The sequence below is a fragment of the Podarcis liolepis genome (genome assembly GCF_965112155.1).
Source record: "Podarcis liolepis genome assembly, chromosome: 16".
Classification (NCBI taxonomy): Eukaryota; Metazoa; Chordata; class Lepidosauria; order Squamata; family Lacertidae; genus Podarcis; species Podarcis liolepis.
In genome coordinates, this window is record NC_139567.1 from 37,762,850 (window position 1) to 37,790,682 (window position 27,833).

The 27,833-nt window shown below is 44.4% G+C and overlaps 1 protein-coding gene across 1 annotated transcript in view; it reads right to left on the reverse strand.

Moving 5' to 3' along the window:
* Positions 1-293: 293 nt before the first annotated feature.
* The window catches only part of MRPS23 (mitochondrial ribosomal protein S23), a 52,368-nt gene continuing 24,828 nt past the window's right edge, over positions 294-27,833 (reverse strand). Inside the window, exons 9-10 of the mRNA XM_083480161.1 lie at positions 19,002-19,162; positions 294-4,325 (exon numbers count right to left, since the gene is read on the reverse strand). The gene's annotated coding sequence lies outside the window, so the exon portion shown is untranslated. The remainder of the gene's footprint in view (positions 4,326-19,001; positions 19,163-27,833) is intronic.

Consider the following 27,833-nt stretch of genomic DNA (forward strand, 5'->3'; position numbering starts at 1 on the left):
ATTTCTTGCATCAACTAGAACAGGGGTACGCAACCTAAAGCCCAATCGCCTTCTCCATCTGGCCCATGGACGGTCCAGGAATCAGTGTGTTTTTACATGAGTAGAATGTGTCCTTTTATTTAAAATGCATCTCTGGATTATTTGTGGGGCATAGGAATTCGTTCTTTTCCCCGCAAAATATAGTCCGGCCCACCACATGGTCTGAGGGATGGTGGACTAGCCCACGGCTGAAAAAGGTTGCTGACCCCTGAACTAGAATCTCTCTCTTTGCACCATTAAAACAATAAATAAACTGGGGAACAAATAATTAGTTTATTACCTCCAAAGTTCACATGAATACTCAGGTGTGCTAGAAAGAATGGAGCATTAGGATGCACAGTGTCTATGTGTTATTATGATTACTTATCCTCATTTTGTTTCATTCCCATCCCAGTCCTTCATAACTCCCTGTTGACGTTTGGTCCTCTGACCCAAGTTCGAGGGCAAGACTTCCGTTTCCTCTCTCACGGATTGCAAATTGCAACTTTGCTGGGCTTCTCCAATCTTTGGTCCATTTCTGGACCATTTCCTCCAGCCAGGTCCACTTCTTGAAAAACATGTTTTCCATTATAACACATCTTTTGCGTAGATCATTCTCCCTGGGCAGCAGGAAGGACAGGACTTTGCTCCGCGCTGTGCCTTTGTCCTCTTCTACCCTCAACCTCTGCTCCACATTGTGGATTCTGGTTTCGAGCCTGGCCACCAGTTCTGTCAAGTAACCAAGGATGCCTTCCAGCTTCACCAAGGTGCCCGTGACTTTGTCCTGGAAGTTCTTCATGTCCTCCTGAGTGTTCTTCAGGTCATGGCACAATCTCCCCAAATCCAGGGCATATTGGGTGCAAACTGCAGAGGTCATGGTGGAGAGGAGGCAGGCTGAGATGCTTTGAGTGGCGCCAGTCAAGACTGTCTTACCAGATGGAGACTCTGAAGGGTGTTCTCGGGACTGTCGCCCTGACTCCATCCCAACAAGCTCAAAGCTTCTCCAGGTTTCCATCTAGGTCTTAAAGGTAGTTCAAGGGCAGGGGAAATGAAGCTCCGCAGGTCCTGCAATCCCCATGGCTCCTCCTGAAGTCATCCTTGCTAGGCCAATTGTAGGTCATAAGTGGGCTTGAGCTATGAGATTGTGACCTCAGAGTCAAACCAGCAAATGGCAGAGTTGGTTGCATGACATATGCCAGGCCTGCTGCTTAAATAAAATTGCACAGCACAACCTGACTTTGTCAAACCATACTTGCCCAATTGATCATGTGCAGCTATTTTCTAATCTTCTGATTTTGTGAGTTGTGGAGGTTTGTTTCTTATAGGTTGTTGGCCTATTGTTTTTATTTCAGTTTCTACTCCTGATCAGCAAGAATGAGAGCACTGCAACAGGCTTGCTATTGTGCTGTAAAGAGGGAACTTTCTTCTCTAATTCAGGAGTAGATAACATGGTGCTCTTAAAATATTTTGGACTACGACTCCCATCAGCCCCAGACATCAATGGCTAATGGTCAGGGAGGATGAGATTTGTAGGCCAGAAATGATGCTATATTGGTCATCCCTAGTCAGACAATCGCTTTTGGCAGCTGATGGCTACTAGCTACCATGTATTTATTTACAAACATTTATATATTTCCCTTCCTCAGAACTGATTCCAGGACTATTAATGTTTTTGAAAGTACTTATATATTAAACTGGAGTGGGGGAACCAAGCCAACAGAAAAAAGAGCAGCCAATATTCCATATACTGTATATCTCACTTACTTAGGTGGGGCCTTGCAGTAAGAGTTTTTTTGGGGGGGAATCCTTTTGTGTATCAAGGAAAGCAGTAACCTTGCCAGAGAAACCTTGAAAAAAGGCACCTGTATTGAGGAGCCTAGCATGCAAAATTATTTAATTGCTTTAGTCAAGTTAAAAGCCTGACAGTTTAATCGGCTAAAATAATTTCAATAATTTGACAGCACGATCATTCTTCCCTTCTTAAAAGACATCCCGGCGGCCACGCCCAAAATGGGAGATGCCTAGAAGTTTTGCCCACCCACATATTAAGTCCTCCACACATACCCAGCCCTGTATAACTTAGCTAAAGGTTCTCCTCAGAATATTTGTGACTACTGTGTCCTCCTTAATTTTAAAGGTCCCAGGAGAGATAAAGTCTTGTTCTCCCGATGAGCCTATTTGGCAGCCTAATTCTTCTCCCCGCCACGAATTTCACAAGGCTATAAGCCGAAATGCTGCTTCTTTAGTTTCATCCCATTAGTCCTCCTAATACCCCTGTGGATTGGGCTAAGCAATTCTTCTGCCTTGTTGGTGGGAGAAATGATCATAATGCTGAGTTTTTGCTTCTGCCTGAAAAGGCTTTAATCCCCACAGCTCCATTCTCTGTGAGAGTCAGTCCTTGGCATTTTCAAAAAGTGAACAATGTGATAACTCCCCCCCCCAATCTCACAGAGCAACATCCAAAACTTCTCCACAACTCGATGGATCTGGGTAGCTACTTTAAAGACATGTTGGCAATGGGGGATAAAGCCCCCACAAAGGCTTCTGGGAAACAGACTGTCATCCAGCTAGGAGGAAGTTAAGGCCAGGAGCCTGAATCACCGCCACTCCTCCTAGCCTTGCAGGGACTGTCAGATTTGTTACAGATATTATATAAGGTTCACTCTGGAGCCTTTCTGGATAAAGAGGAGAGTGGGTAGAGGTTTAAATAAAAAAACAACAATTAAAATAGGTTTAGAAGCCCTCTGCACATAGTGCCACATTTACACGAATCTAATGCACCATCGAATCTAATGCATACCTCAATTTTCAAAACCTTAAAACAAAAAAACATAAAAAGGAGAGGTATTTGCTGCCGAATGCAAATGTGCCATCAAATCTAATGCACATCCTAATTTTCGTGACGTAATTTGGCCAAAAAAGGATCACATTACATTCGGGTAAATACAGTATTTTGAAACCAAAAGCGTGACTAAATATTTCTGAGGAAAGTTTCGTTCTTGGGCAGGGGTTGTTGTGTTTCTTTCTGTTAAAGTGTAAGGTCCTAAATATAGCATCCCGATGGCATCAGCCCTATAAAACAGAAAATGTCCCCTCCCCATGGATCAGCGTATCCATTAGGCTGAGCAAATATTTTCCTGTTCTGTCCTTGTAATTCTATTTTGATTGATCCTTCTACACGCTAAGGGGAAAGTGAGAAAGGGGCTCACGCCTGGCCAAAATGCCAAGAGGTAAAAAATGTACATGTTTGCTCACTGCGCTGGGCATGGAATGCTTTTATCTCTGTAGGGGGTGGAATTTTAGACTGCAGAGACCTGGGTTCAAATCATCAGTATTGGTTTCCCCAGTTCTTCTGAAGGTCACAAGTAGAAATCCAGTGGCCCACTGGCCACACAAATAAGGGCTTGAAGCTCACCTATTTTTGCTGGCTATTTTAGGCTACATCCATACCATACTTGTAATGCACTATTGTTCCACTTTAAACTGTCATGGCTTCCCCCAAAGAATCCTGGGAACTGTAGTTAAGGGCACTGCAAGTTGTGAAGAGACCCCCGTTCTCCTCCCAGAGCTACAATCCTGAGATTTAACAACCAACCCCTCTTCCCAGGGAATTGCAGCTCTGTGAGGGGAATAGGGGGTCTCTCTTAGCATCTCTCAGCACCCTTAACAAACTACAACTCCCAGAACTCTTTGGGACCACCTACAACTATTTAAGTGGTACAAGAGGACTTTAAATCTACAGAGCAGAAATGGCCTTAACTTGCTGCTGTGAAACGACTGGGAATCAGAAAACTTTGGTGCAAGTAGCCCAGAAAGCTATTTGCAGATCAGCAGATCCTACCTAATCTATCTTCTGACTGCCTCTGACGTAGACTGTGGCTGAAAATCCTAATTGTTTCTTAGGAGGACGGTAAACAGGGTGGTACTCCTTCCAGATGAATTAAGCCAGGTAAGAACGGTGTGATCTTGTAAACAGAGACACACGGTGAGTTCAGCTGGAAACCTTTTATACTGACCCAGCTGGAATTCCATCAGGAACGAGGGCAGAAGGTGAAATCAGAAATATAACAAGTTGATAAACTATCTTCTCTCTGTATTCCATCTCATCTCCAACATGCTGTATGTGTGTGAGTGTCTTAAGAAAACCCATGCCGAAGATTTCCACCCAACCAACCTCATTTTTTGGTAACATTTTTATTTCAGATTACTGCCCCATAGCTGGAGAGAGGACAACTTTATTAGGCGTGAGCGACACAGCTGTCTCTTGATGGGGGGGGGTGTGCTTCTTGACAGTTATAGATATTCCTCTGTGAGATACGGCAGAATATTGGGGGGGGGGGCGGAAATGAAAAAGATTATATAAAGAAGGTCATACTGAGCAATTTCTAGTAAAGAGTCAAAGAACCATATAATTCAACATTTATATAGACAAGGCTTTGAGGGAGCTGTTAGAAAACATTAAAAACAGACTGGAGAGTTGTTAAGGGTTGTTTTTTCTTGGTCTAGATCAGTGTTTTTCAGACTTTCCAAATAGGGAATGTTTTCTACACTGAAGTGGTTAGAATGCAGGACTAGGACCTAGGAGTAAAGGTAAAGGTAAAGGTACCCCTGCCCGTACGGGCCAGTCGTGTCCGACTCTAGGGTTGTGCGCTCATCTCACTTAAGAGGCCGGGAGCCAGCGCTGTCCGAAGACACTTCCGGGTCACGTGGCCAGCGTGACGAAGCTGCAGCTGACGAGCCAGCACCAGCGCAGCACACGGAAACGCAGTTTACCTCCCCGCTATAAAGCGGTACCTATTTATCTACTTGCACTTAAGAGTGCTTTCGAACTGCTAGGTGGGCAGGAGCTGGGACCGAAAGACGGGAGATCACCCCGCCGCGGGGATTCGAACCGCCGACCATCTGATCGGCAAGTCCTAGGCACTGAGGTTTTACCCACAGCGCCACCTAGGAGACAAGGGTTCAAATCTGCGCTCAGCCATGAAGCCCATTGGGGCTACTTCTCAGCCTAACCTACCTTACAGGGCTGTCATGAGGATAAAAGAGAAAGGAGAAGTGTGTGCTCACTTTGTGCTCCTTAGATAAAAGGATGGATATAAATGTACAGTACTAAGAAATAATATCAATAAACTGTGCAAACCTAGCCTGTGCACACATCATACATTTAAAGTACATTTAAAGCACATAGCTTCCCCCCAAGAATCCTGAGAACTATAGTTCACAAGCCAGAGAGCTGCAATTTTCAGCACCCTTAACAAACTACAGCTCCCAGGATGCTTTGGAGAAGCCATGTGCTTTAAATGTGCCTGAAATCCATGGTGTGTACACAGCTCCAAAAGTTCTGGTCTGTGCTTGAACCCCTCCTGTAAAACAGTGACAGTCTGGAGGCCCCCCGCTTAGCTTCCACGCTAAGGTTACCTCTCATAAACTGCTGCCAAAAGAGAAAGGAAAAAGAAAAGCCTCCTGACTTTTATTGTCTTCCCATAATTGCTGCTTATTTTACATTTCTGCATTTGCCAAGCCGTCCTGCCAGACAAGACAGCAGGTCACAAATTTTGCAATTTGTCTTGTCAAGAGAGGCAAATAACGTCTTTCTGCACGCGCCGAGAAGCTGGGAGGTGTTATCTTCACCCAAACGCTCCATTTTCATGTTTCTTTCCCTCCCAGCCCCCCATTTTCTTAGGCTTAAAATAAAGCAGAAAATATGAATAGAACAGAAGACAATCCTTTATTCCTTCTGATTAATTAATACTGAAATGGGGAAGGAGAAGTAGTAAAAGAAGAAGAATGAGGGGAGGGAACTATCCCCCCCAAGGCACAGAGCGGTGGAAAAAAATACCTGTGTAATTTCTAAGGTGTTCCTGCTGCGACAGTGTTCAGCGGCCCCTGTGACTTTCCCCCCAATGTCATTTGTCATAATTTGACACTGATAAAGAGTTTCTCTAGAGCCGTGTCTCTTCAAGGCAGTGAACATATCCATATCAAAGCCACTTGTGTTGTCCTTTTTTGGAAACCATTTTCCTCTTGGCCTAGTTTTCCTTTAGATGCTCAAACTGGTATTTGCCTTTATGCCCCACCCTAAAACTTAGACGCCCCCCCCCCCACCTTCTTGCATGCACACTCTCACACAAAACTCCACTTTCCTTCTACAGTGGTACCTCAGGGTACATACACTTCAGGTTACATACGCTTCAGGTTACTGACTCCACTAACCCAGAAATATTACCTCGGGTTAAGAACTTTGCTTAAGGTAAGAACAGAAATCGTCCTCCAGCGGCACGGCAGCAGTGGGAGGCCCCATTAGCTAAGGTGGTGCTTCAGGTTAAGTACAGTTTCAGGTTAAGAACGGACCTCCGGAACGAATTAAGTACTTAACCCGAGGTACCACTGTAAGCTGATCATAATTTCCCCACCGCCAATCATCAAACAGACTTTGAAGGGTAGGGGAAATCTGAGGAGGGGTCACCGAACCAGTATGCGTGCTCCCATCTTCAGATTTAATATTGATGTTCATCAGTCCAGGAGGAATACGCCCCTGTTAATTAATATAGCGAAGGTGTCTTTGTGGGAGCCACAATCGCATTTGGAACTGATGGGTGCTCCTTGTTGTTGTCATCATTATTTGCAAACTTCTTAACTAATGTTATTTGGAGACCAAAGAAATAAAGTATAAGAGAAACAAAGAAAGCAGCAAGGCTTAGAAGCAAGCAGCCATAGTGCTCTGTGTGCTAATTTTAATCTTGGAAATGCAGGCAAAAAGAAGCCAGTTCAACTTCTATACACCAACAAAGGTAAGGAGCTGGGTGGCTGGCCCCTGGTAGAAAGACACAGCGCAGTGCTGTGATGGCAAAGGAGCATCACATGCAACAAACCTGTGTTGCTGCTGTGCACAAATGTCCGTGCTGAAATGTCCACCGCCAAGCACAATGTGTTTTCAGCACTAGAGACCGAGCTGGATTTCGCAGTGGGAACCCTGTTTGCTGGGATGCCTTCTCATCGTTTGGAGCCTAAACTTCAGACCAAACTAAATGGAGCTCTCCAGGATACCTTAGTAGGGGGCGGGTGGAGGGAAAGAGGAAGAAAGAGGAGAAGACGTGACTGTACCAAAACATTCTGCTCTGATTAACCATCCTCTCCTCTGTCAGGCAATTCTAGAAGCCAGCTGTCTTGACTAGAAAACAACAGCAGATAAGAGTCAAAGTAGAATCCTTTTTTGCGGGGGGGGGGGAGGTGTAAGCCTTTCCGTAGCCCGGAGCGCCTATACCATTACACCAAGTAACATCATGTCGAACTACCTTGCAGCTCAGCAGAAGCCAATGGCCCTCCTATCAGGTTGTCAAGAGTGAATTATGTGGTCTCTGATACAAAAACACACACACACACACAAAACGTCCACGTTTCAGGGCTATTTGGCAGAGCCCTGGTTTCACAGCTCAAGTTGCATCTGCTAAATTTGCTCGTGAATTGCAATCTCAGAATGCAGCTCTCAATATCAGGAGTATTCTGCATGAAGCTTGGAGGGCTGTGATTATAGGCATTGCATTTTAATCCTACCTTTCCTCCTAGGAGTTCAGGGTGATGCATATGGTTCATTCGTTCTCTCTCTCTCTCTCTCTCTCTCTCTCTCTCTCTCTGTGTGTGTGTGTGTGTGTGTGTGTGTGTTATCTATCCTAACAGCTATCCTGTGAAGTAGATTAGGCCAAGAGATAGTGACAGGCTCAAGGCCACCCAGTGACTTTCACGGCCATAAAGGATTCCAACCTAGGTCTCCAAATACATAGTCTGAGGCTATAACCATTACACTACACTGCCTCTCACAACACTCACAAACACACACAGCAGTACCATTAAGACTAGTTTCAGGACATCAGTCTGGACCACCACAACCTGGAGGTCACAAATAACAGCCAGGAGCATGTGATAGGGGTGGCACAACAAACAGGCATGCTATTTCTTGGAAGTTTGTTATTTTATACCAAGTCTCCGTCTGAATACATTTCAACCTAAAGGTGTGCTCCAAGTAAGGATTCATTTAATTAAGGTTAACGTCTGCAGCTGTTGTGTACTTTAAATGTACAGTGGTACCTTGGGTTAAGTACTTAATTCGTTCCGGAGGTCCGTACTTAACCTGAAACTGTTCTTAACCTGAAGCACCACTTTAGCTAATGGGGCCTCCTGCTGCTGCGCCGCCGGAGCCGATTTCTGTTCTCATCCTGAAGCAAAGTTCTTAACCTGAAGCACTATTTCTGGGTTAGCGGAGTCTGTAACCTGAAGCGTATGTAACCTGAGGTACCACTGTATGGTGTAGATGTGCCCCCAAATGCTACTCTGAGACTAAAACACTACTTTGAAACTTCATATATCTGTATCTTATAGGCCTTCAAGGTGTGATTGTTCCTTTTCAGATTACCACTGAAAAACCAATACTGCAAATCAGAAGAATAAGCCATGCCAAGCAATCTTGGCTGCTGGGTTTGCTTGCTTGCTTGCTCTACATACGACTTAGAAAAGAGCAGACGGGCGTGTATGTGATCTTCGGCTATGTTGTCATTGGGGTTAGATTTGTTGCTGCTTTTCTGTTTGCACTGGCAATTTAATAAGGGCTTAGTTTTTTTAAAAATAATAATAATTAAAGGCCTTTCACGGTTAAAAATAACGCAGACAGGGCAGATAAAGATACCAGTTAATTAGCACCACGTCACGATTGCAGCTTCCAATATTCCCCAGCCATATGGTCAACTCGATGTACTTCCATACAGCACAGCAGATCCAACAAAGGCTTCATTACCAGACATCAAGTTGAAGAAGCCTCCGGTTATGTGCAAATCAGGAGTGAAACCTCTTATTTCAGAACATTCCTGAGGTCGTGCAATGCTGAACAGCTGTTTGGAAGCTGCCAGGCGACCTTCAGAGAAATAAGCATCTCTCCTTGTCAATATCACAGGGACTAGGATTGCCAGAGTTTTCACTATGATAGCAAACTAGGTACTGCCAGCTCCTCAGATTGTACTCGCTGACCTCCCGCAAGTCCCCCGCAACTGGGAACGCTAAGCATCTGCTTGTATCATGCTAGGGTTTTATTTTATTTTTAATCTGCAACTCTCCTAATTAATAGATCTCTGAGCACTTTGCTGAAGCAAATTCAAAACAAACCCTTTACAGCAAAAATCTCGACGTTTTGTTTTGTTTTCACACAGTACCAGTGACCACAAGTAGCATCTGGGGATGGCATTAGAGAGCTAGAAATAGATTTTTCTGAGTGACCGTGTTCATCTGCTGACAGCAGTAATCTGTGAGAGGGATGTCGTGTTCTCAAGCAAGTGACTCGTGATACCACATAAATCCGTAAGGACAAAAATTAGGCGGGGGGGGGGGAATCTGCAACTGCATGGACCTTAGGCTCTGTTCATCCTCAGATTCTCAGGGTGTCTAGTAAACATGCTCAGTGAATTCACTAAAATGCTCTCCTACCCACACAATGTGTGTGTGTTTAAAAAAATCATTACCACCAGGATAGCTCAGTTGGTAGAACATGACACTCTTAATCTCAGGGTTGTGGGTTCAAGGCATAAATTGGGCAAAGGATTCTTGCATTACAGGAGGACTAGATAACTAGATGACCCTTGTGGTCCTTCCAACTTTGATTCTATGATGTCTCAGGGCGTGTCACAACATTGTGAAATGCATTAAATACAGCATTTGGCTCCTGAGATGAACCACAAAATGCTGCTGCCGTCCCCTGGAACAAGGGGGGAGTGAAGGCTTTCTCCTCTCACTGCCTCCACATTTAACTCATGGGGTTTCAACAAGCTAGCCTTCAACCACATAAGGTTGAAATTGCACAAGTTAAATGTGCGTAAGATGCCCACATTTTTAAACACTCCTTGGAGACACAGCTATTGGTGCAGAGCTCTTCCTACACTTCAGAATTTACCATTACAGCACTGAGGAGCATCTCTCAAGGCTGCCATCTCATTGTCCCTAGGTAGGAGTGCAAGTCACTTGTCACACTGCCTAGCATAGGAGACTGCTCCATCTCTGCAGAGATGAAGGTTTTGCACAAAGCCAGCTACAGTAAAAAGCCAGGTAAACTCCTGGAGATCAGCAAGAGCAGTGAAACTGCTTGTAGCTCCTTCCGCCTTGCCTTCTATGCATTGCCTAACAAGCCAGCAAATGACTCATCCCCAGACCTGAAGCTCTATTTGCAATTCAAAAAGATAAAAGGGAGAGGGGAAAGTCACAGCAGGGAGTTCACAAGCACCTTCTGCATTAGAGGACCTGTGTCAGCGGTTTCCCCCCCTCGGTGGTTGGAGGTGGGGTGGAGGGGCTGCAAAAACCAGTATCAGAGGATGGTATTTTTGGTATTAAATGGGCTAATAGTTCTGCAGCTGCAAGCACAATGGAAAAACTCCCTTTACTGAGCAAGATTTTAAATTCCTGCTTCACACAGCTAAGCTGGCTCAAACTATGGTTAAAACAACAATGCAAATTATTTCCTTAGAAACTCTGTGTGTGTGTGTGTGTGAGAGAGAGAGAGAGAGTGAGAGAGAGAGAGAGAGAGAGAGAATATGAGAGAGGTGGGGATTCAGCAGTTCAGAAACCTACCCATTTCAACTTAGACCATCAGTATTTGCACTGCCTGACAATTTTTATTTTATATTGACTGAGAACATTTGACTGTAGCCCTTCTCCTTCCTGGTTGGGCTAGCCGCTAGGTTGTGCGGCGTGTATTTATAAGAAAGAAAGAAAGAAAGAAAGAAAGAAAGAAAGAAAGAAAGAAAGGAAGGAAGGAAGGAAGGAAGAAAGAAAGAAAACACCCTGCAACAAAGTGTGCCAGATCCTAAGGTTAAATGAAATCAGCTGACAAGCCTCATCCTACAGTAGGGATTTTTTGGGGGGGGATTTGGTTCAGTTCACATTTATAGTTGAACATACCCACTTTGCACTTTCTGAAGCAACATAGGAACTAAATGGTCAGACAATGCAACTTGTCCTTCTCTGAATTTTGCCATGCAGTTCTCCAGCCAAGTAATATATGCAAAAAGGCAAAATTTAGGTAAAGTGCCGTAGGTGTACCGGGGGGGGGGGGAATGGGGGGCATCTCCCCCCCCCACCTAAATCAAGTAAATCAATAAAAAAACATGAATCCTACCTCCCCTCCTCCCAAATCCTGGTTATACCCATGTAAAGCCCTATGTAGGTTGGAGCCAGAATACCAGAAATATAATCTCACCCCATATATAACCAATCAATCACTGTGCTTTGCAGAAGAGAGGGTCTTCTGCAGATACTAGCTTATCAGGATGTTCATCCCATACAATATAGGAATTGGTCCTTCGGTGTTCTGGCACCTGCCCTTCAGAATTCCCTCCCCTTGAATATTAGACAAGGGCCATCTTGGTTGTCCTTGCAGCAGGAAGAACCTGTTTCAACAAGGCTTCTAAGCAGAGATCTTTCTCAGTCTATATATGTACTGTAATTTCTTTAAAGACTTTTAAAAATACGTTATTGTCTTATCACTTGTTTGCTGCTCTGAGCTCCTTTGGGAGCAGGGGCAGGATAGACATGTAATACGTTAAACAAATAAAGTGTGCATAAATTACTGAAAAAAGCAAACAAAAATGCATTATATTAGGAAATATTGCTTTACAATATTCGGGATATTGGGAAAAATTCACATTCATATGCTGAATTTTCATGAGGACTTAAAAAAACAGTGCAAACTGATGGGCAAACATGGAAAAAATAGGAAAAATGGTAGAGGGACTTACGGTAAGTATTATTTACATCTGTCTGATGTTCATCAGCTGGCGCAAGATAGATCATCTAGGCTATGATGTTTTCAAATATTAAAGTGGTATATAACTGTTTTAAATAAAAAAATGAACCTTGTTACTGGAAAAACTGCATAGAAATATGAAATCAAATTGAAGAGCTCAACCACTTAGGGAATTACGTGGCAGCATGGATACCAAACCACCCTGCACTTTCCACAACTAACTTTTACCACAAAACTGCACAACTGTGGTTTTCAGAGCTTGACTCCACACAGTAATAGGTTTTGTTTGGACTAAATGCAGTTTAGGGCATTTTCAGACCGGCTCTGACTTGTCCTTAACATCATGGTCACTTGCAGGGCAGTCCCATTCCAGATAATGGCAAGTGAATTTGGGAGCCTGGAGTAGATGTGTGTCAAAAACAGTGGTGGCGGTGGCGGTGGAGTCCATCTCCTTATTGAAAAAAAGGCCGCCTTTTTGGAACGGGCGCAGTCAAGTCCATGTCTCGGTAAAGGGACTGGCAAAGTAGCTATTGATTTTTGTGAGAAAGGGACTGCCTCCTGCCAGAGTGCCATTTCCGATACACAAAAGGGTGTCGGGCGCAAATCTGAAGTTGTCAGCCTGAGAGAATTCACCAGCGACTATCGCCCTTCTCTTCCCCATGTTTCCTGGGGAAGAGGGAAGGGTCTAAGGTCACATAAAATGTCATTAATCATTCTTCCCAGATGCCAAGGTCCTCATTGGACAGTTCTATTAATCAGGGGGTTATCAAAAGTACAGCTTGCTTTAGGTCTCCATTGTACGGCTCTGCCGCCTATCACAGAGGAGATAATCTTATCAGCAACAAGGGTGGGGGGGTTGCCCATTGAGTCGCGCAAGAGTAGAAGAATGGGATTTCTTTTCTTTCCATTATTTATTTATTTATCCTCCCGCCTCAGAGGATGAGCTGTTTCTTGTCTTGTCAAACCTGCGGCCTTTTCTTTCAAGAATCAGCTTTCAGAATCCAATTTGTCAAGCTGGACAATCATTTGAGAATCCAGGTTCCTTTTTTAAAAGGGGGGGGGGAGAGAGACTTGGTGACTTTTATTTATTTATTTATTCTTAAAGGCAGGTGGTTTTTAAAAGGTGGCTCAAAAGGGATTTGGAAACAGGCTGAGTGGACCACAACATCAATTAATCTTCAGAGAGCAGAGGCTTTGTGAAGATGGAGTGTCAAAAGGCAAGTTGCTGGGTTTTAGGAGATGGAGAATATCGATGTTTCCCATCATTTTTTCCATTTTTTTTTTTTTTTGTTCTATCCCCCTCCAATGGAGCAAAAAGGTATATTCATCTCAGTTGATGCATCAACTGAGGTAAAAGAAAGCCAATAATGGGTGCCCATGACTTTATTCTTTCAGAGGCGAAAAGTCTGAGGTAAATTTATCCATTGTGCTTTAAGGAAGGAAAAACAGGAGGGCTACCAGAGAGTTATTTGGCAACATGACTACAATATTACATACCTTGGACTAGGTAGTTCCCATTATTTTTCCTCTATCATGAAGTTATCATTGTTGGATTCTTTATTCAAAATATGTTATGCCCCGTCTTTCCTTTTTTTTACAAAATGCTCAAGGTGTTTAATAGCCTTTTTAAAACAGCAGCAGCAGCAAAAAGCTACTAGGTACCATTAAGACAAGCAGCTGCTGTGCTCTGTCTTAGCAGGCCTATCTTATATAGGGACACACACGTGGTGGCAACAAAATGTTGCAGTGTGGAATGTTCCTGTTCCCAATCTAACCACTATTTAAGCTTTGTGTAAGCAAATCAGGATGAGTGTTCAACAAACTAGATACGTGAAGGTAAAAGGCAAGGTAAAGACCCCTGGACAGTTAAGTCCAGTCAAAGGCAACTATGGGGTGCGGCACTCATTTCGCTTCAGGCAGAGGGAGTTAGTGTTGGTCCACAGACAGTTTTCTGGGTCATGTGACCAGCATGACTTCTGGCGCAATGGGACACCGTGATGAGTGCCAGAGTGCACGGAAATGCCGTTTACCTTCCTGCCGCAGCGGTACTTATTTACTTGCACTGGCATGCTTTCAAACTGCTAGGTTGGCAGAAGCTGGGACAGAGCAATGGGAGCTCACCCCGTCTCGCGGATTCGAAGCGCCAACCTTCCGATCGGCGAGCCCAATAGGCTCAGTGGTTTAGGCAAGAAAACCACCCACGTCCCTGAAGGAACCTTAAATGAAAGCTGACAATCCAGGAATGGGGTTGAAATATCCCTAAGGAGACCTAGCCAACCCCTCTCCCCTAATAGGCACTTAATGTAAAGAAAATATTGAACAAGTGTTCCAGATTTGAGTGATGCCAAGGACCCTTTGATTTCCACCTTGGTGCTTCATCCGCCTAGTCCACTGAGGCTGCAAAGCCTCACCTGATGCCACATGGCACAAATCTCTGTCTCTTCCTTTTCCCTTCTCCCTTCAGAAAAGCACAGCACAGTACCCCCCCCCCCCGCCCGACCCAACATCCTTCTTGCCGATTGCTCATGTTGCAACCACTTAACCGGAATATCCTTGAGATATCTTGTTAGCTCAGTTACGGGAGAAGGAGCGAGGCTGGCGAAGAAAGGCTGGCTTGTAGATTCCTAGGCTACTTTATGAAACCTGACAATCCAACTATCTCTATTACATGCTTTTTTTATTTAGCAGCTGTATGCACAGTGGGGCTTGGTGGGAAGATGTGGGGGGAGCGGGGGAGAAAGACAAACTAGATTGCTTTTGTAAGGCCTGCAATGAGACCGGGAAACCTACAGTGGGAAGGGTCGAATTCCAAGCTTACCAAATCAAATGAAGGGTATGGTAAATGGGGTGTTTCACTGGGCACATATACAGTCACCTGAAAAAGCAACTAATTCTTCCCAAAGACCTAACAGAAGCTGACAGGCCCATACCATTCCTCACTTTCTAATCCACACGGGAAGGTCAAGGCATTGGAAGCCTCAGGTTAGGGGTTGCCTCCAGACTGCCACTATTTTGAGGGAGGGGCTCAAGCATATAGTTATCTAATGAAAAGTTCGATTTGTGTAATTACAGAGGATCAAAACATTGTCACCAGGATGCAACAACAACAAATTAAACAAGCTTTTCGCAGTTCGGAAAGTGATGATGAAAAGAACTGAAAAGTGCAAGATGAATGAATGTTGAATGGCAAGATGTGTAAACACCCAGTAAAAAAAATCAGGATGAGTGCTCACAGAAACAGGTCATCTGGAAACAACCCATTCGTTTAGAAAAGGAGCATGCAAATTTACTACTACAAATAGCAGCAGCAATATCACTTTACATTGTAGAAAAGTGGTTTAATTTCAATCCAGATGTGCAAATATAAACTGCGGTGGTATGTACAGTGGTGCCTCGCAAGACGAAATTAATCCGTTCCGCGAGTCTCTTCATCTAGCGGTTTTTTCGTCTTGTGAAGCAACCCTATTAGCGGATTAGCGGATTAGCGCTATTAGCGGTTTAGCGGCTATTAAAGGCTTAGCGGCTATTAAAGGCTTAGCGGCTATTAAAGGCTTAGTGGATTAGCGGCTTAGAAAAGGGGGGGGGAGCGGGGAAAAATCGGAACACTCGCAAGACGTTTTTGTCTTGCAAAACAAGCCCATAGGGAAAATCGTCTTGCGAAGCAGCTCAAAAACGGAAAACCCTTTCGTCTAGCGGGTTTTCCGTCTTGCGAGGCATTCGTCTTGCGGGGCACCACTGTAATTGCAAACTTCGGTCACATCACCATCATACATTTAAAGCACTTTTATACCACAAACAGCCAAGGCTTTTCCCAAAGAATCCTGGGAACTGTAGTTTGTTATGGGAATATCTCTGAGAGGTCTCCTATCTATTCTCAGCACCTTTAAAAAAACCACTGTTTGCAGGTTTCCGTTCTCCACTGGTGTTCCCCAGAACTGCTTCCCTCTGTGGAGCCACTCATAGCACCCTTTGGTTCCTACTTAGCATTACATTGCCTCTACTCAGACACCTGCTCACCTGTCTACATTCTTTGTGGCCTGATCTTTGGAAGGAACGTTGACCCACAAAAAAGGCTCCTAGTGATGGCTGGTACTCACTGCGACTGATGAGGAAGCAGCCAGGAAGCCTAACAGTAGGTGAAGCCGGAGCCAATGACAGACAGAGCCAACTAAATCTACTTTTGTCCCCATCCTTGTTCTGCAAGGTCATCAGTGAGAAAAAGGAGGAAGAAGCTGGTGTCTACCCTTTGGACTGGTTGTAAATAAGAAGGCAGGAAGGTGGGTGGGGGTTAGCTGAGAGCAGATGGAGGTTGGGGACGGTGCCCCCTTTTCCCTGATGCTTGCTCCCTTTAGCCTTGGCAAACAGAAATCTCAATATACATTCAGCAGCAAGCCCAAGAATATCAGCACACACACATGATAACCTCCCAGCTTATCATGGCGGCAATGTTCTTAGAAGCTGAAGCCATCAGGGGACCTGCTGGCAACCAAAAGGAAAAAAAAGGGGGGGGCAAGATGTAGAAAAGGCCTGATGGGATGTGACTGGCTCAGAGTCCTGGGATTGGAAAGCAAAGAAATGGGAAGCGACCGGCAAGGCAACCGGACAATGAGAAAAGCGTTTGTGATTTTTGCCGTGAAAACGGGCAGTTAAAGATCATTGGAATGGACAAGGCAATCTTCCGACAGGCTGGAGTCGTGATTGCCTCCAACGTGATGGAAGCAAGCAGGAAAAAACACACAAGGCGGTGCTTAATAGCATCCAATTTCCAATAACTTACTTGGACTCTAAACTTGCTGGGGGCAAAGATTCCCGCCCCAGATATATATATTTGATTTTTCCATGTATACTTCTAACAATATATCTTTAACATTTTTTGATATTTCCACCCTCCTCCCCTAGACTTCCCTCATACTCCCGTTTTGCTTTATTTCCATATTGTTCACCCTGCGTATTGTTTCCCCAAAATTATCCCAATACATATACAGTGGTACCTCAGGTTAAGAACTTAATTCGTTCCGGAGGTCTGTTCTTAACCTGAAACTGTTCTTAACCTGAAGCACCACTTTACCTAATGGGGCCTCCCACTGCTGCCACGCCACCGCTGCACGATTTCTGTTCTCATCCTGAAGCAAAGTTCTTAACCCAAGGTACTATTTCTGGGTTAGTGGAGTCTGTAACCTGAAGCGTCTGTAACCCGAGGTACCACTATAGTCGTATTTTTTGTTGTATACAGTTGTGATTGTTTACTCAAACCCTGCCAGTGAGTCCATTTCTTTATGTTGCCTCTTCATATATGTTGTAAATGGTTCCCATTCTCTTTTGAAATCTTTGTTGTCCTTTTCATGTAATTTTTCCGTTAGTTTTGCCAGTTTCCTTTGCCATTGTTCTTTCCTTGGTATTTCTTCTGTCTTCCAAGTTTGTGCTAGTATAATTCTTGCCGCTGTTGTTGCGTACATAAATAATTTCCAAATTTCTTTTCTTACATCTTGGTCTAAAATTCCTAGGAGGAATGCTTCTGGTTTCTTAACAAAAGTCTTTTAAAACATTTTTTTCAATTCATTATATATCATTTCCCAATGTTCTAATCTTTTTGCATTCCCACCACATATGATAGAATGTACCATCTTTTTCTTTACATTTCCAACAAGTTTTTGATTCCTTTTTATACATTTTGACCGCTTTCTCTGGTGCTGTATACCATCTATACATCATTTTCATATAATTCTCTCTCAGTAAGATACAATCTGTAAATTTTAGATTCACCCTCCACATCTTTTCCCAATCTTCAAATTGTATATTATGATCTAAATCCTGAGCCCACTTTATTTGTGCTGACTTTACCATTTCATTTAACATTTCCCCATAAAGTAGGAGATTGTACGTTTTTTAAAGTACAGTGGTACGTCAGGTTACAGGCGCTTCAAGAATGAAATGGAAACAAGAGGTTCTTACCAACTAATTTCTACTCAAATTAGTTTCATGGAAATAAATGGGCAGAAGATAGTCATGTCGATTATTTTCAATGGATCTACTCCAGGAACGACTAGGGATGTTGGAGAATTCCAATGATAACAGAAACCTTAGCAGAAATTGCCCATGTTCACTTATTTGTCCGATGTCCAGAACAGAAATCAACCCAGTGAATACGAGTGGTCTTCACTGTTGCTGTTACTTTCAGTCTGCAAATGCTACAAGTTTATGTTCATCCATCCCCCATCTGCATTACTAATGAGATGGCATAAATTAATGACAACATAATTAATTACAGAAGTGATGTAATATCGCAACAGCAGACAGTGAGACAAATAATGTAGTTTTTGGCACAAGACGAATTGCAGTGGAATGGAAACAGTGCTGCATGAAGCAAATATAGGGCAAACCAGAAAAGGATGCTTACTTGCATCCCTAAATATGACTCACATTGGATACAGTGCAGAATACTGAATGTCTAATTTTGCAAGGAAAATATGTTGTTGGCATCCATCTGTATTGAGAGACAATGGAGTGCACCTCCGGGGGTGAAGCCAAACCGCTGCATCAGCAGAACCGAAGTGATCTCCCCAGGGAAAGGGGAGGGAGGAGAAAGAGACTGGGAGCCCAAAGTAACCCATCTAATAGGATTTACACCCAAGTAAGTGTGTCTATAGGGACACGGGTGGCGCTGTGGTCTAAACCACAGAGCCTAGGGTTTGCCGATCAGAAGGTCGGCGGTTCGAATCCCCGCGAAGGAGTGAGCTCCCGTTGCTTGGTTCCAGCTCCTGCCCACCTAGCAGTTCGAAAGCATGTCAAGTGCAAGTAGATAAATAGGTACCGCTCCGGTGGGAAGGTAAACGGCGTTTCCGTGCGCTGCTCTGGTTCACCAGAAGCGGCTTAGTCATGCTGGCCACGTGACACGGAAGCTGTCTGCGGACAAACGCCGGCTCCCTCGGCCTATAGAGCGAGATGAGCGTCACAACCCCAGAGTCGTCCACGACTGGACCTAATGGTCAGGGGTACCTTTACCTTAAGTGTGTCTATAGATAACAGTTTTAAGGAGTTTCCAGATAGGGGGTTAATATTGCAAATGAGTCATTCAGATATTGCAGTTCAGTTGCTGACAACATACTCTTGTTTTGTTTTGTTTTGTTTTGTTTTACTTACTGGGGGGTTTTTTGAGGAAAGGGTAAATCTAGATTAAATTAGGATCTGGCATTCTGATACTCACAGTTTGATGCTGGCATTTTGATTGCACAGGAAGCTTCCTTATACCATGTCAAACAACTGGTCCATCTAGCTCAGTGCTGTCACCACTGATCAGCAGTGGCCTCCAAGGTTTCAGAGAGGACCTTCTGCATGGAAAATGGATGCTCTACACCAGGCAAGTGTCTGTGATAAAAACAAAGGGAGAGAACTGAAGTTTGAAGGACAGATGGAGCCAGAGCCAGAGTTTGGAGTGACCCAACATGGAAGTGATGGACTTTGGCTGCCTGTTGGGAGTGTTCCCTGTGCCCTTGCCCATATAGTGTCCTCCAGATGTGGTTGGAGGGCCGCTCCCATCATCCCTGCCACTGGCAATACTGGCTGGGGCTGATGGGAGCTGTAGTCTACCAACATCTGTAGGGCACTACATCGGCTGCTCCTGGCTTAGGACCAGCCAGTATATATTTGTAAATAGACACAAGCATTACAGAATGCCAATATGCTTCCAAAGGAAACCAAACTCAGGTAAGAGCTGCAGCCTTCTCACCAAATAAAGTGAGGTGATCTTAATAATATCTATGTATACACTTAGAGGAAGGCATAGCAGATGTGGGGGAGCAGCAAGGATGGAAATATGTTTGTAATTATAATGGAAATTTCAGGGATTCTGTCATTTTACTTCATAGAATGGCCTCACTTCCATTTCAATTTTTCTTCCATTCTATTAGCTTTACAATATTCTGTCTGGCTAGGGTGATAGATTGATTTAAGGATCAGCTTGTTGGGGAAATCAGGGCTTGGAACGGCTCACGCCTGTGGCCTAACTTCTCTATCTTTTTAAATATTTCAGTTCCTGGAGATCTTTATTTCCCATTTCGATTTCCTGTAGCACACTAAATTTATCTTAGTCAGTTCGTCAAGTTGTCCTCCTGCTCTCCTCCTCCTCCCTCTTATCTCCACTTCCCCCTGTACGACCGGAAAAAAACACCTACACTATCTCTGCTGCCAATAAACTCAACCGGTGGTAATCCGCAGATTATTTTGATAGGACAGCATTCAAGGCGAAGGCAAAAACTTTGAAGTGGAGGACTCATCCTGGTCTCTGGGCACATTGCCCAAAGCCCAGCAGACCCTTTCTTTGAGGATAAATGGATTTTTGCTGCCCGCTGATGGATGCATGGAGCCAGGATGGGACATTGGTCTATCAGTCCCAGTATGGCATTCTCTGACTGGAAGCAGCACTGCAATGTCCGAGGCATAGGGACAAAAGTTCAATGGTAATGCATGCACTTTGCTTGACAAATCAATGCTCCCAGGAAGGTTACTATGTTCATAACCTGTATCTTGAAGGTGTGTGCATCATAGCTTAACAGTAGAGATCTGTACGCAGAAAGTACAGTGGTGCCCCGCAAGACGAATGCCTTGCAAGATGGAAAACCCGCTAGACGAAAGGGTTTTCCGTTTTGGAGGTGGTTCGCAAAACGAATTTCCTATGGGCTTGCTTCGCAAGATGACAATGTCTTGCGAGTTCCTGCTGGTTTTTTTTCCTCCCCCCTTTTTCTAATCCGCTAATCCGCTTATCAGCTGATCCGATCAGCAGATAAGCCGCTAAAAGCCGCTAATAGCGCTAATCCGCTTATCCGTCAATGGGCTTGCTTCGCAAGACGAAAAAACCGCTAGACGAAGAGAATCACAGAACGGATTCTTTTCGTCTTGCGAGGCACCACTGTATCAAGTTCTATTCTCAGCATGTGGAGGGGGAAAGGGAGTCTAGCAGATCAAAGAGTGGCACTTGATAGCTATCCTCTGCCACTTGCTAAGTGCCACTGGACTCCATTCCTACCCTGAAGTATCCGGGGGCTATTAGTTATCTCCCATGTTACAGAGGCTCAACTAGAACCAGACTTTTAGTGTTGCTGGTCCCACGCTGTGGAATGCTCTTCCAGCAGAGATTCAGCAGGCACCCCTCACTTTTGACTTTCGCTTAAGCTGCGTTTTTTTATTAGTCAATCACCATAATTATAGAATCAAAGGACTGTAGAGTTGGAAGGGACCCCAAGGGTCATCTAACCCAACCCCCTGAAATAAAGGAATCGCAGCGAAAGAATTCCTGAAAGAGGTGGATCTGGCACCTTCACTATACAGTTTTCATCATATGAGGGAAGACAAACCTCTTTACCTGGGCCTTTGAGACCTGAGAGGTATACATTTAGGACCTATTCCATAATTTGTTTTTAGCTTTGTTGTTTTAAATTGTTGTCACCCACCCTGGGAACCTAGGGTGAAGGGCAGGTAATAAATCATTACCGTAAAATGTTGCACACGCCGCCTTCCCTAATTCACATTAATAGTGTTGATAAGAAAATAGCCAAGGTCATGTGGGAGGGACAGGCACGCATGCACACAAGAGAAAGTTGGCGCATCTTTCGGGTTTTTTTACAAGCCACCAGAGAATGAAACCTGCACAACATTATATATGTCAACCTCTCTTCCGAAGTACGCAGCCCTGACACAAACTCAGCACCATTCCTTTGCCAGGTACCTGCAAAAAGTCTCTATTACAAAGGCATTTGCCTCCTGGAGATGCTCTCACAAGCAGAGTCAAGCCAGTGTGGAACTGTGAAGTTCGTTCTCTCTCTCCCCCTCTGTTTACGGTCAGGTAATCTGTCTCTCAGTACATTTCAGCCTAGCAAGAGGCACCCAGCACATCTCTCTGTAAAACTCTGACTTCATCCCACATGCATCCTCTTTCACTGCGCTCAGGGGTGATACTCACTGATGACACAGAAAGATTATTTCACATTTTGCATCAAATGACCGTTCGAGAGATGACTATAATATAATCTCTTTCCTAGGAGCTCGTGATCCAGGCTTTGACCTTGAACACTGTCTTAGAATGTTGTAAAAAGTAGCAAAGCTCTGCCCCTCTGGATCAATTGCATCATATATATTCCTTCTCTGGACAATCTGTACTTGGCAAGGGAGGGGTGCATTGCCGGGTGCAATGGAACAACACCCTCAATTTGCCTTCAGTGCTCCTTTAGGAAAACTGGGCAGATGTGAGCCCCCAAGGAGAGGACAAGGAAATAGGCAGAGGTGACAGGGTAAGGAAGAGGTGGTGGGGCCCACTCAAAGTGGGGACACCCCCACCAAGCTACCTTGGCAAAACCTGGAGCCAGAATTGTGGGTAGCACTAGAGTGACATACAGACTTTTCTAGCTAATGGAAATGGAATGCAATGGGCAGTTCCATAGTGGTACAGACCAGGTGGGGGGGGGACCTGTGATACTTCCCATGTCACTGAACTCAAACTCCCATCAGCCCCAGCTAGAAAACCCAGTGGTCAGCACTAGGGGCTGGTACTCTGGGGCACTGCCCCACCAACCTCAGTCTGCCTCCACCTTACCATCTTCTTGTCATTAGCTCTGACTTTACCTACGGGTTGTGCTCCCTACCTTCTGCCCTGCCAATCCCAATGGGCATCAGACACCACTGGGGGTCAAGGATAATGTAATTTCCAGTCCAGCAACATCCAAACAATCATAGATTACTCACTCTTCGGAAGGACACAATGCAGCTCACAATTTTCTTCTTTATGCTTTTACTCATGGGCATAGCCGGGGGGGGGCAGGGAAGGGCAGTTCCCCCCCCCAAAAAAAATCAATAAAAATACATAACTCAGATTCTGCCCCCCTAACGAAAGGCCTGTCCCCCCCAAAAAATCCTGGTTATGCCCATGCATTTACTTTTCATTTTTTTGTCTGGGCTTGGCCTCATTCTGCTCTCATTCTGCCCCAGCAACTGAATTTATGAACAAGGTGGATCTGATTGCTCTGGGGCTCAAAGCCTCCAGAGACACGGCATTTTCTCTCGAGGCTTGCCATGACACCCAGCCTCCCAAGAGTTGGCCGGTGCTTATGCTTTTTCTCCTTGAGTCTTCAAGCAGAGGTCAACAACAGAAGGACACCTTCCCCTTCTCCGGATTACAGAAAATTGAAATAAGCCTCTCTCATAGCGGGTGGAAAAAGAAATCTTAGCTGTCATTCCTAATATCATCACGATCCACAGCAGCTGGCTAGGGAGCAAGAAAATATTAATAACAATAATATTTTTTTGGACAAAAAAACCTGCGGAAGAATAAAGTTGTCTTGTTATTTCCATTTTCATATCAACATTCCCCGAACAAGTAACCTTATTTGCCATTCCTCTGAATTCTCTGAGTTGCTAAAATTGTGAGCGCAGCACCCTCTGCTGGTGCAAACTCTGAAATATAGTCAAAGGAGTTGAAATCGTACAGCAGACACACATAACAAATGTGAGCTCTATTGAGGCTGAGGCAAGTGATCATGCCCAAGTGCTCAAATGTCAAAGGTGGCCAGTGTGGTGACCCTAGAGGTTGCTGGACTACAACATGAGACTGGCCAGTTGCTTACTCTGGAAATGGTTGCACTCCCTCTGAAAGAAAAGTTCCATAGTTTGGGGAATGCACCATGATTTACCCCTGCCACCCGAGACTCAGGTAGCCTCAGTGGCTTGGAGTGCCTTTTACCTGTTACATCTGGTATGACAATTACAGCTATACTTGAGCAAAGATAGCCTGGTCACAGTGATTCATGCACCGGTAATCTCAAAACTAAATCACAAGGAATGACCATTTTGCACACAAACAAGGACACATGTACACAGCTTTTGATCCTGGAAGGGGCAGAACAGGGGCGGAACAGACTTACATATGCAGTGACCCAGAATGTAACCCCCACACAAACAGGGAGTTCGCTGCACAGGCAATGGCCGATTTACACGCGAATGCGCACACATGCACAGCACCGAACCCAGAAGTGACCCCAAAACATCCCTAAAAGGATGGAATGGGAGTGGAGTCGAATGCTTTATGTGGGTTCCGCTGACACACAAGTAACCCCCACACAAAATGAGGATTGCTTGTATTGCAATGAGATCTGTGAGGAACTACAGTTGGGCCTGGTACAGAAGCTCTGGCTGGTACAACATGTTGCAGCTGAACTATTGGTGGGGACAGACTACCACCAACACATATACTCCAGTGGTCAGAAGTTTGCACTCGCTGCCCGTATGTTGTCAGGCCAAATTCAAAGTTTTTGTGTTGATTTATAAGGCCCTTAACAACTTAAGTGCAGAATACCTTAAGGTCCCCCCAATTCCTTATAGCTCTGCCCAATCACTGAGATTTTCAGGGAATCACTGTTAGCGATTCCCCCATGGTTCAGACGCACAGCTTGCATCCACCAGGAGCTGTGTGTTCAGTATTGTGGGCTCGATTCTGTGGAGCTCCATCCCAGAGGAGATCAGAAAGGCCCTCTCCCTCTTGAACATCAGGCACTTGACATTTCTATTTCAGCAGGCATTTTAAGCAAGCTTTCTGATTTTTCAGCTTATTTTAATTGATTTTATCCACTGTACATTTATGTGATTTTATCATATACCACGTAGAAACGTCAGTGTTTTGTAGCATATAATACCACTTCCATAAGTTAAACTTTTACCACCAGTAAAACTTTTACCACCAGTCATTCACCATACTGGCTGGGGGTGATGATAGTTGGGACTCCAACAATATCTGGAGAGCGCCATGTTGGCCGCCCCTGCCATAGAGGGTCTGTTGATAGCCAGTTGTACAGATTTTCCCTGTTCACTGAAAATGAGGGTGTCTCCATGGGATCTTTGGCTATGCAAAGGCTTCACAGAAAAGCTGGGTCGCCATGAGGAGGGATTTGAAGAAAGAGAAAAGTGATACCCTAAAGGTGCTGTAAGAGGCACTTCGGGATGGGGGAGAGATTCAATTCAGTTTACATTGAAAGGAGAAGCTCCCACATTCACACTTTCCGAAACAATATGCTCCAACTCCAACACAGCCATCCTTTGAAATTCACACATCTTTCAATTTTGCAGCACAGTTATCCAGTAAAGTAATGTGTACAAAAATGCACATACTAGGGTAAAGTGTGGATCAGTTTGCATGTATTGGTAAAAATAACAGAGACATCCAGTGTAAGGGGAAGTTGCTTTGCACACATGCATATATTAGGCAAAACTGCATACAGATGTGTTTATTAGGAGAAATTCACACTAGGATGCTGAGAAATTTTCATGAGGATTTTAAAAAGAATGCTGCAGGAATGCAAAGAACTGGATGCAAGATTGGAAAAGTTAGAAACAGAGAAAACCGACATTGACAGAGCCACCCATTCCTAATGGCAATGTGGTGGTGCAGGGCAAAGTTGTTTGAGGTCAAGGAGATATTTAGGTAGCTGAGGAAGGTGGAAAGGCCAGGGGATATCAGGATATGAGAACAGACATGGCAGAAGGCAGCAGTGCTGCAGCTTTTAGATAGCATATGGTGTCGAATGTGAGGACGAAGCAGAAAACCAGCTTAGGTTCTCCATGAACTCCCACAAAGAATGAGAATGGTAAATACCCAAGGAACACAAAAAGCTGCCCTAGTTCATTTTGCTCCGTATTATCCACACTGACTGTTGTTCTCCAGGTGCCCAAGTTAAGTGTACCTGCACCTAGGACCCTCTGCATGTGCTCCACCACTGAATCACAGCCCCTCCCTAGTTAGAGCATTGTTTCATCTAGCTCAATATCAAGGGTTTCCAATGTGGCAACCACAGGCCCCACAGTACCCTCAGATACATGCTTGGCACCTGCCAAGGTCTCCTACTCTTCCCGATTTCTGAAAAATTGTTTGTGTATAAAATGAGGGGAGCTTGGTTGCTTGTGTGGAGGGTCTGCCTGTTCTTTGAGGGGATGCTGTCTCCTTCTCTTTTAATGCATGTTTCATTTGTGGTTTTGCCTGCTGGGGAAAAGTGGCGTTCCAAGCGTTGGGTTTTTCCTTCTTGGACATTGGTATTTTGGTGGTACCTCTGACCCAATAATAGCTTGGAATCCCCAATCTACACAATGACCTGTCATAGGCTCTCTGGGGTTTCAGGTGGGAGTATTCCTTAGGCTCTATCTGGAAATGCCAAGGAATGAAGCCATAACTTTTTGCATGCAAAGCAATGCTTTCCACTACTGAGCCATGCACCTTTCCCTGATCCATCCCACTAAGGAAAAAATGTTGGTTTGACATCATGTTAAGAGGAAGCTTTGAAGGTTACTAGCATAGAAATCCCATCTCACTTCCACATCCTCCTTTGTGTTGGGCATCCATGGGCAGGGGCACATCAAAGGGCCTTGCTTTCCTTTTCTTTTATACAAATGAACAATCATAAGGAATGCTCAACTCAACAGCTTTTATTAGGCATTACATTAGGTGTCACAGCACACTGTGAATAACCCGGTCCATGCCAATGATCTCACTCAGTGATGTCATTCTCCTGCAAACAATAAGTGCAGTCTTAACTTTACTTCAAGCAAGGCTGTCCTTTTCCTGGCAGCTCTGACTCAGCCTTTTTCTGGGACAGGCTTGAATATGGGGAAAGCCCTCTTGCAATTCCCTTCCAGGACTTTCCCGCATTTCCATATAAGCAAACATTGAGGTAAATGGGTTCAATGAACAAGGTCTGCTTCCCTATATGTACTCACTCCCTTAAGGAATTCAGGATCACTGTACACCCATGTTCCTTTCTCCAGAGGTTCTCCATCTGTCTCTGGCTTGATAGAGACTCCAGCTTGCCCCTCTGGTAGTACTGCTCTCCAGAGCTCTGAAAAGGTATCTGAGACATTTTCCAGGTCATTCCCCAAAGCTGCACCTAACTCCAGATGTTTTCTATCACAGCCCCTACTAGCAACCCCTCTGGAAGGGAGTCCTGATTCTGCTTCCAAGTAGGTAGGTTTGTGAGCTGCACTGATACAACCCTAGACAGAATCCAATGCAAGAGCGGCATCTCTGTTTCTCGTAGCACCTACTTTTATGCAAAAGGATTTTTAGGATGAAAAATTGCTTTAAAACAGTGGGTGACCCTTCGTGTCTCCAAGAAAATCACAAGGATATTACATGCAAATTTTGGTTTTCATTAAAGCACCCATTATCTCCCCCAGCTGTATTAATAATTGCTCTGCAGCCAGAAGTACTTTTTTGTTTCAGATTTGTACTACGAGCTCTCAGCTTTCGGCTCCACCTTTCCTCAAAGTTCTTTTTTCAAGAGACCTGTTTACACACACTCTATTTGCTTTGGGATACCAAGTCAACTATATGGTTCCTCCATGATCTAGAAGCATGACTCACGTCAACAAAAAGTTCCATTGTCTGGAACTTCCTCCCAGTAGAAACCTGGCAGACACTGTCCCTGCAAAATGTAAGATGTCAGGTCAAACCAGATTTGTTCCAGGATGCACACTGTTCTAATGTTTTTTATTTTCTGAGGCTTTCAACTATGTTTTCAATTTTGTACAGAGTATGTTTTCTTTTTGTAAGCCAGTTTGAGGCACATGTGAAAAGAAGGGTATAATCGTTTAACTAATTCTCCTCATCTTTTTTGTTTTACTTGTTTATTTTCTTCAAAATATGCCAACTTTATTGTATATCCCCAGTGAATAAATTACAGGATTCAAAACCTCCAGATCAACTTGCTTCTATTCCAGCATCTCCCATCACAAAAAGTGTTCGGTTTCCCGAAAACCCTAGATGACTAGAGGTTGACTCATCCGAGTGATGATGCAAACCGAGAAACAGATAAAGAATCCATTGTCAAGCAAGAGCCTTGGTTTCCACAACATTAGCTCATGACATCCTTGCTGAACTTTAGCCCAGGACGCCAGCAGTCCTTATCCAAAAAGGCCAGAGAGAGAGAGAATGTCCTGTGCTAGCTAGTTTCCAGCTTTCCTTTGCTGCTAAGGAAGGTGGTTTCTTTCTTCTTCTTCTTCTTTGTCT